This window comes from Hakea prostrata, chromosome 5 (genome assembly GCF_041222555.1).
Source record: "Hakea prostrata isolate BN-2017 chromosome 5, UWA_Hpros_2, whole genome shotgun sequence".
Lineage (NCBI taxonomy): Eukaryota > Viridiplantae > Streptophyta > Magnoliopsida > Proteales > Proteaceae > Hakea > Hakea prostrata.
The window spans coordinates 35,241,843-35,251,245 of record NC_142604.1 but is presented as its reverse complement, the minus strand read 5'-3'; positions in this window follow the sequence as shown (position 1 = coordinate 35,251,245).

Here is a 9,403-nt window from a genome sequence, read left to right as displayed (position 1 = left end):
CCCTCGTTGCATGCTGAATTATAGACAAACTACTAGCTTTGGCAATGACTTGAATTTGGGGGGAAATAGTAAGATATGATATAAATAAATCGATTGTGGATGTCCATCACCCTCAAAGAGATAATACTTCCAGCTGAAGATCTCAGCCACCTCAGCATGCAATCTTGGCAACTCACATTCTCATATTAATTGATATCATAGCCATCTCAATACACAATATTGGCAGTCAATATTTCCATTCTATGCATATTCTATCTTGGGCAGCAATGTATTCTTCCTATCAGATCATCTTATTATGTGCAATAATCATATATTGTATTTACTTATAAACCGATATTTTATATCAAAGAAGATGTTACTTTGACTATAAATATGTAATGCACTCAATTCAATGGTACAGTTCAATTGATATCATCCTAATTTTCTTTCTTCTCTCTAATGTATTTTCTCTATTTTATAACACGTTATCAGCACAATTTTGCTCTAAGTAATTGTGTTTTGAGGACAATTCTGTCGAAATAATTGTGTTTTGAGTACGACTCTGCTCAAAGCAATTGTGTTTCAAGGTAAATTTTCTTATCATTTCCTAATTCATATTTGCTTTTATGTTCAAATATTCTTCATTACTTCAAATATTAGAACATGCACATTTTCTCAATGTTTATTTGAAATTTAATTTTAACTTTTATTCTTCTTTTATATTAGCTTACATTATGTCAAATCTTATGAAAATTGGAATTTGTGGCCCTTGATATAACGAGCATGAATTACTTGTCATGGGTCCTTGTCGCTGAAATCCACATTGATGCTAAAGGTCTTGAAAATACAATTATGAAAGAAGAAAAAAACATCCAATTAAGATAAGACGAAGGTCATGATTTTCCTTCGCTATCATCTTCATGAAGCATTGAAAATAGAATATTTGACTATGAAAAATCCTCTTGAATTGTGGATTAATTTAAAAGAAATGTATGACCATCAAAAGACAGTAATCCTACCTAAAGCTCATTATGAATGGATGCTCCTGAAGTTATACGATTTTAAAATTGTAAGTGAATACAATTCTGTAGTTTTTAAAATTAATTCTCAATTAAAATTATGTGGAGAATTACTAATGAGGACTTATTAGAAAAAACTTTTTCAACTTTTCATACTTCAAATGTGCTATTACAACAACAATATCGTGAAAAATGTTTTAAGAAGTACTATGAATTGACCTCATGCCTCCTTGTTAGGGGTGTCAAAACCTAACCCGAACCGTTAAAACCGGACCGAACCGACCCATTATAGCCCAAACCGGCCCGCACCGAAGCTTAATGGGCTGTGTTTGGGCTGAACAACCTCAACCCGCAATGGTTCGGGCTGGGCAGGGCTAGCCCGTGTGTGGCCCGCTAGCCCGAACCGTATGGCCCGAAATCGGCCCGAACCCGAACCAACCCATTATAAATAAATAAAATAAAATAAATTTAAATGTAAAAGACAAGAAAACCCCCAAGTTTCTATTTGTTTTCTTAATTGTTTTACTTTGGAATATGCAAACAACAAGCCTATCAAAGCCTTCACCATTTGGAAGACGGGCTTAGTTAATATTTAGCAAGTGTATTATCATTTGAACATCTTTTAATGTTTTATTTTGATCCATTTTTACAAGCGTCAAGAAGGGAAAGGAGAATAAGCAAATACAACCCACTAAAATTCATCAAGATGCTAGCTTTCTTTTGTATATTAGTTCTATAATTTTTACTTCTTTGTAGAAAAAAAGTTTTTGGTTTTGAACACCCAACACAAGAGATTTGAAGAAAACTTGATGCTTATATGTGTTTATATGCTCTTAATAAATTCCACACATCAACAAGGTACTCAAAACATAGCACTAGTAAACCTGAACCCAAACCGTTAGTAAACCAATTCTAAACCGTTAGCTCAAACCGTTAGTCAACCCGAACCCAAACCGCACCGGCCCGAAACCGGCCCTAAACCGTTATTTTCTTAATGGGCCGTGTTTGGGCTGAGTGCTTTTCAGCCCGAAACCGGCCCAACCCGAACCGTTGACACCCCTACTCCTTGTGTACGTTGAGTAGAATAATGAATTATTAATGAAAAATAAAGAAGCTCGTCTTATTGTTTCTGCTCCATCCCCTGAAGTGAATGCAGCAATTCATGATAAGCATGAAAGGCAACAAAATTACAATCGTAGTTGTAGACGTGGGCTCGGACGTGGAAGTAGACAATGAAAAAGACAGAATAATTATCATCCTCATGATGGAAATAAACATGAGAAACATAAAATTTCTCAAAGTAACTTTTCAAAGAGAAAATATAATGTTTGTTACCGTTGTGGAATGAAAAGCCATTAGTCACGTGTCTGTCATACTCCAAACCATTTTTTCAAGCTTCACTAAAAAGAAGGATAATAATGTGGAGATGAATTTGACTTCCCACAATTATGATATTGAAGTAAATTTTGTCTATAAAGAAGATGATTTTGATGGTCCCATAGACATTGAATATCTAGATGCTGCAGACTTCTGTAAAGATAATATTTGATGATTTGGTTATGTTATTTGTATTCTTTTTGTTATTTGGGTTCAAACAAAACTGATGTCATGCTTTCAAATTTTTTTTTTAATGTATTGTTTTTCTTTTTCTTTTTTACTTTATGATTTTCTACATATCTTTTGATGTATTTTGTTTCATTTTAATTTAGAATATAGATGTTCCTCAATTTTCAATTGGATTCCAAGATCAATGAAGACAATATATGCCTTGTTGATAGTGCTACGACACACACTATATCAAGAGATAAAAAGTATCTCTTTTATTTGATTATGTAGGAAACCAAAGTTCATACAATAATTGGTAGTACAAAATTAATTGAAGACTATAAAGAACTAATTTATTATTACCTAAGGGGACCAAATTGATTACCAATGATGCATTATTTTATAGTAAGTCTTAGAAACTTATTAAGTTTCAAAGACATTCGTCAAAATGACTATCTTATTGAGACTACATATGATGGAAAATATGAATATCTTTATCTTTTTTCGCTAAAAGGATCATTATATTAAGCGAAGAAGAAATATTAAAAATACATCAATTAATACCTTATGAGGAACCAACCTCCTTTACCCGCAACAACTGTTGCCCCCAATACACCTTTTGTAAAATTCAGCTTTTACCTAACCTTGACCCGACCCGGTCATTGTTGTGTTTGTAGGTCCGAAGATCCGAAGTGATGGTAGAAGGGACTTATGGGCCCTACTGGTTGATGACGTAATGTCGAGATTCCAGTTTATGGACATTGATGATGCTGCTCCTTCCTTGAGCACATTACCAGTGTTAAGTTAGAATCTACGCACTGATGAAGAGTGAGACAGTTGAGATATCAAACGGACTCCGGTGCAAAATCCGAAGGTACTCCCTAAAACTAGACCTCTTGAGTGAACTGTAGGAGAAAACCCCATGCAATTTGACCTTGTATAGCCCTCCAAGTCCGCACCTAAAGTTGCTGAACTATTCTGTAAAATTCTGCAGAAACATGTTTTGGTCGATACTATTGGTCGATACTATCGACCAAAGGTATCGACCAACAAGTTTGCTGAACCCAGATTTAAAGATTCTTGGAATATTCTTTTATATTTATTTATTCCTCGAGACTGGAGCCTTATTCTCGCGTTTTTAACATCTGGGAACGTGGGAGAGCCTCCCAAGAACTCCTCCTTGGTAGTGGTGAAGCATCTTCTTCATCAATCATTGCCAACCACTCATTCCTACTTTCTTGTTCCACTTTAAAGGTATGACTCTCTCTCCTAATCACTTTCTCACTCATCTTTTCTCTATTTTACTGTTGGGACCATGGCCAAGGTGCTGCAACCTTGCATACACCTTGCCATGAACCTTCTAAACCCCATACATTGATGTTTTCACCGATATGACTATGATTGATTCACCTTATGATCATTAACTACACATTTTCATGATTTATTGCTTACCAACTTGCTTTATTTACCAAAACTGAGATGAAGCTCATGATTAACCTAATCTATACCTTGCATATGTGTTCCATGTTACTTCTAAATGATTCCCTACCTAATCCCCCATGTTTTCCCCTAATTTGCATTGAGATGTAGCCAATGCCATAACCTACAACTCTCAACCTTAATATGTCGATTTGGGGATTTCCAAATGGACCATTGGATTATGAAAGTTTCTTGATAATTAGTGTCCCCATGTTGTGCTTAGACTATCCTCCAAGTTTCGTGTCAATCCGAGACCCGGAAGACCAAATCTGGGCAAGAATCCAAAAAGCCAGCTTGCTGTCCTGGAATTGATTTGGTCGATATTATTGGTCGATGCTATCGACCAAATGTTTCGACCAATAGAGTTGTTGTCAGCAACTTTTGCCTAGTTCTGATTCGTTTGATCTCCAATTGTTCTGATTTCTTCTCTAACCTTTCATATATGCTTGTTTAGGACTTTAAGACTATTTGGGCCACTTGCTTGTGATCTTGGACCATTCTCTTCTCCGATTCAAGGTAAGGATAGTTATCGATATAATTACCTAAGTTATGGAATTTTGACTTGGTATCCCTAACTTAGTAAATATAGTTTCTATTTCATATTCTTATCATGTTAGACTTGCTACATATGTCTTTCAACAGTAGCTTTGTGTTTACATTATGTTATTTCAATGTCTTATCATGTTTATCAATTTCAATATATGATGACTTCTGTCAATGTGATGAATTGAATGTTTATTATGATGTTGTATCTTGTGAACTGATATGATGAACTTGGGCATGTGATTGCTTAAGTATAACTTGGGATTGAGGGGTACCCTACTGGTGCTTCTATCCTTGGACATCGGAGGGAATAGTATGGGATGTTCTCCGAAGGTGTCCATCGACGCTTCCCGGGTTATTGAATGACATACATAGGACTTGTCTGGATGTATGGCTAGGATGTCCCTATCATATCAGACCCGATTCAGAAGGGCATTGAGACCGAACAACCCGTGATAGTAGTGTGGATTTGTGGGCGCTCAAGACCGGTATCCACTCCGTGAGAGGACATAAATTTCATTACGGTTACCCGAAAGGGGCCATTTATTGGTAGGGTTGCAAATGGCTAGACTTGGGCTCACGGGCACTCAAGACCGGTGAAATGATCCGTGAGAGGGATGTGAGAGCTTCCCGTTTATCATTTGTGGATGACCAATAGGGTTGATGAGTCCGGTGAGTAATATCCGTGACTCTAGTGTGAAGGATACCGGAAAGGATCCCGAGAGGGGAGAAATGGACGTATCTGGAACTGACATGATATGATTGAGTAGATGACTTGTATTGGGCAAGGATATACCTTGACATGCGCCAATACTTAGACCAAACGGTAATGTGAGAGAGTGGTGACCGAAACCCCCAACCATGGATTTGTCCGAGAGGGATGCAGGACCCAATTTCCCCGGTGATGAGTGACTGAGACTACCTAAAGAAGTATGGTGCTATGACTTAAAGCATGTCTACCATAGATGACCAGCATACTTAGAATAAAATCATATTGCATTATATGCCTCATATCATCTGCATCATGTTATGATTATCTTGTGGTTTATGTGTGGTGGAATAACTTCCTTGCTGAGTTCTTTTGAACTCATTCCTTTTCTGTTGCAATATTTTGTTAGGCAATTCTACAGGTGATTACTTTGATGGCACCCTCCCTGAGGCGGACCCGGATACCTCACACTACTATCCGGAGACTAGCTACATTGAAGACTTCGGTGACCATACCGAAGAAGATCACCCGGCGTACCAGGGTTAGCCCTAGAGTTGTATGGGAGCAGTCATGTTGGATCTCCATGGTCCTCACCTTTGAAGAGGACATATCCATTGTGGAGGAGACTTATGAGTAGTTACCCCTTCTTTTTGTGACAATTAAACTTAGAAGATGTAAAACCCAGCCCTAACCTTGACCCGAAAACCTTGTTATTTGTAGGTCCAGTGACCCGAAGTAAAGTAAAAAGTCAGCTTTGGGCCATCCCAGTGGAGGACTTGGTGTCTGGCTTTGAATCCATGAGAGTTGATGATGAAGTTCTATTTATGGAAACTGAATCTTGATGAAGATCGGATTAGTTGATGGACTTGGAGTGCTCTCTATCATGGTTTGAAGGCATTTCTACCTATTAGGTAAGTCACTTGATATGTGTGCAAAACCCCTTTAGGATTGGATTTGATCTGGGTCTTCAATTCCCTGTTTTGGAATTGTTTGCATCGCATTGGTCGACTGGACCAGTCGACCAATCCACTCGACCAATGGGTGCTGTCTTTGGCAATTAGGTCTTGCTTGCTCTATTTAAGTCCAATCTCGAGTCTACTTCGTATTTGCTGCCTCCAAACTCTTTGGAACGAACCAAAGACCTCTGCAAGTCATCTCCCTTGCATCCTTGGTGATTTTCTTGACGGATCTTCGTCAAAATTCTTCCTTTTGCATCAAAGGTATGTCTACACTCTCTTCTTCTCCTCCATCTCTGTTTTTCTTTCCTTTTTGAGTTGAGACAGTAGAGGAGATGCTGCATTCTCTGTTGCAAACATCTCTGGACTTGTCTCTCATGATCATCCTAAGGATTAATGGCTAAAACAATGATCTTAACCATGATCATTGCAAACTTTTGAAGGAATCATGATCAAACCATGATCTAGTCTTTGTTTAACTTCTGATTTGAATTCTGATCTCCTTGGATCTTCTATATTGATCATGTTAGTAGTCAATTGCTGTGTTTTCTTTTCATGATCCATGATCTATCAATCTCTAGTTGTTTCTCTTCTACCATACCATGTTTTCTTCATGAATCATGATAGTTACATATATGGTAGGTTTTGTTTCCTTATTTAGATTTATGCTTTTAAGCCTATTTCCTTGAAGATCTAAGTATGCTTTTCCTGATACCTTTACCCGAATCAATGATTCATTCTCCTATTGTTCTTGTCTTTGATTTCTATCTTGAATTCTTCAAGATCCATGGTTGATCTAATTATGGTAACTTTTTGTTTCCTAATTTGGATCTTGATGGCTTGATTCGATTAGTGTTTTGAGGTCCCCTATATGTTAGGATACTACTGATGTAGTTTACCCCTTGATTAGTACCCTTTTGAACCACCAAATTCGGATTTTATATCTCAAAACTCTGATTTTTTTAGCTACTGTCTGCATTGGTCGACTGGACCAATCCACTCGACCAATGAGTACAACAACTCCAGAATTGGTCTGTGTTGGATGTTTTGGTATCTTTTCTGTTAGGGATCTTTCCTAATATGTTGTATACACTTGTTTAGGACCTTCTTCTCAAGTTTGCCAAGATCTTACTTGATTTCTTAGGATTCCTTTGCGAGTTATAAAAGGTAAGGATGGTTACTTCTTTAACAACATAGATAGCATGAATCTAGTTTCTATATTTGAATATCATTGATTTGTTTCCTTAATTAGATTCTTACAATGATATATTACTGTTGCATAATCTTGATAACAGTAGCATTACTTATTCATATTGAATTGACTCATGTATGATTTACTTACCAATTATATACAAAGTGATTGTAATTATTGATTTCTTTCCATATATGAAGTTACCATATATGTGATGATATGAATTGATGCATGTGTATGCTTAAGTATGGTTTGGAAAGGAGAGGTGTCCTTTTGACACTTCTGTCCTTGGACTACTACGGGAATATTATGGGATGTTTCCGGAGATGCCCTCTGGACACCTTCCTAAACTGTTGGATGACATATCTAGGACTGTCTAGTAGTGTTTGGCTAGGATGTCCCGTTATGTCAGACCCTAATCGGAGGGGTATTGAGACCGAACGACCTGTGGTAGCAATGGGGATTCATGGGCGCTCAAGACCGGTAACCAACCCGTGAGAGGACAGGAATCACATTGTGGGGGCCATTTATTGGTAGGGTTGCATATGGATAGACTTGGGCTCATGGGCGTTCAAGACCGGTAACCAACCCGTGAGAGGACGTGAGAGCTTCCCGTTTACCATATGTGGATGATCAATAGGGTTGATGAGTCCGTAGTCAGGGACTATGAGGACTCTAGTGTGAAGGATACCGGAAAGGACCGTCAGGGACGAGGAATGGACGTATCTGGATCTGACTTGATGTAACTAAGTAGAAGACTTGCATTTGGCTAGGCTTAACCCTGACATGCGCCGGTACTTAGACCAATGGTGATGTGAGAGAGTGGTGACCTATACCCCCAGCCATGGAATGTCCCGAGGGATGCCGGACCCATTACCAACTGATGATGAGTGATTGAGACCTTCCTAAAGAAGTACGGTGCTATGACTTAAAGCATGTCTACCAATAGAGACCAGCATATGTAGAGTTAGATTCATTCATTCATTGCTTGTCTCATACCATATTGCATTTATGTTTGTTCTGAAATCCTGCCATTTATGTTATTATGGATTTAACTGCCTTACTGAGTTTCTTTGAAACTCATTCCTTTATTGTACAATGTTTGTTAGACTATTCTGCAGTGCTTGAATATTATGACGGCCCCTATGAAGAAGCGCAAGGAGAAGAGGCATATCTCCGGGGAAGGTGATTGCGGTTACAACAATTACATCGAAGATCCCGCGAGTGGTTATGCTCCGTACGATGCTTAGTCCGACCATTGAGTGGAAGCGCCCTTGTGCTGTTTATGAGATTTATACTTATAGGGATGTTGTCTATTAAGTTGAGAACAATTTAGTTACCCATTGTACCTGCTACTGGGATTAGATTTTGTCTTGCTTATTCTCTTTTAGAACTACTTTTCCGCTGGTTGTAGAGTGGGATTTTGCCTCACTTTACTTATCTGTTTTAGACACTCTGATTATATCTAGTACTCTGATTTATATATGATTCATTCTTTCCTTATTTGGATCTATGGTTTATCTTCCGCACTTTTATTATTATTGTTCATGATTATGTTATTGTTTATGTGGGAGGTTGATTACTCGATACCTGATCTTCGGGCTGTGGATCACACTCTCGGGTATGCCAGATAGGGTACCAGCTGGGAGGATGTGACAGAAAAATTGTAATAACTTTAACTTACCTTCATAACTTGAGACTTGTACTTAACTAAATTTTGACCTCACTTCCGTTTGGTGAAGGAGTGGATTCTGCCCACTGCCTTCTTAATTTATCTGATTTGATATTTATTTCTGCATTCTGATTATCCTTGATATCTTATTTCTAAATTCTATTTTATTGATTGTAGCTTAATATTGATTGTTCATGATTGTGTTATTGTCGATGTGGCTGATGTGGTCTCTGAACTATGGATCTTCGGGGCTGTGGATCACATCCCGGGTATGCCAGATAGGGTACCGGCTAGGTGGATGTGACACCC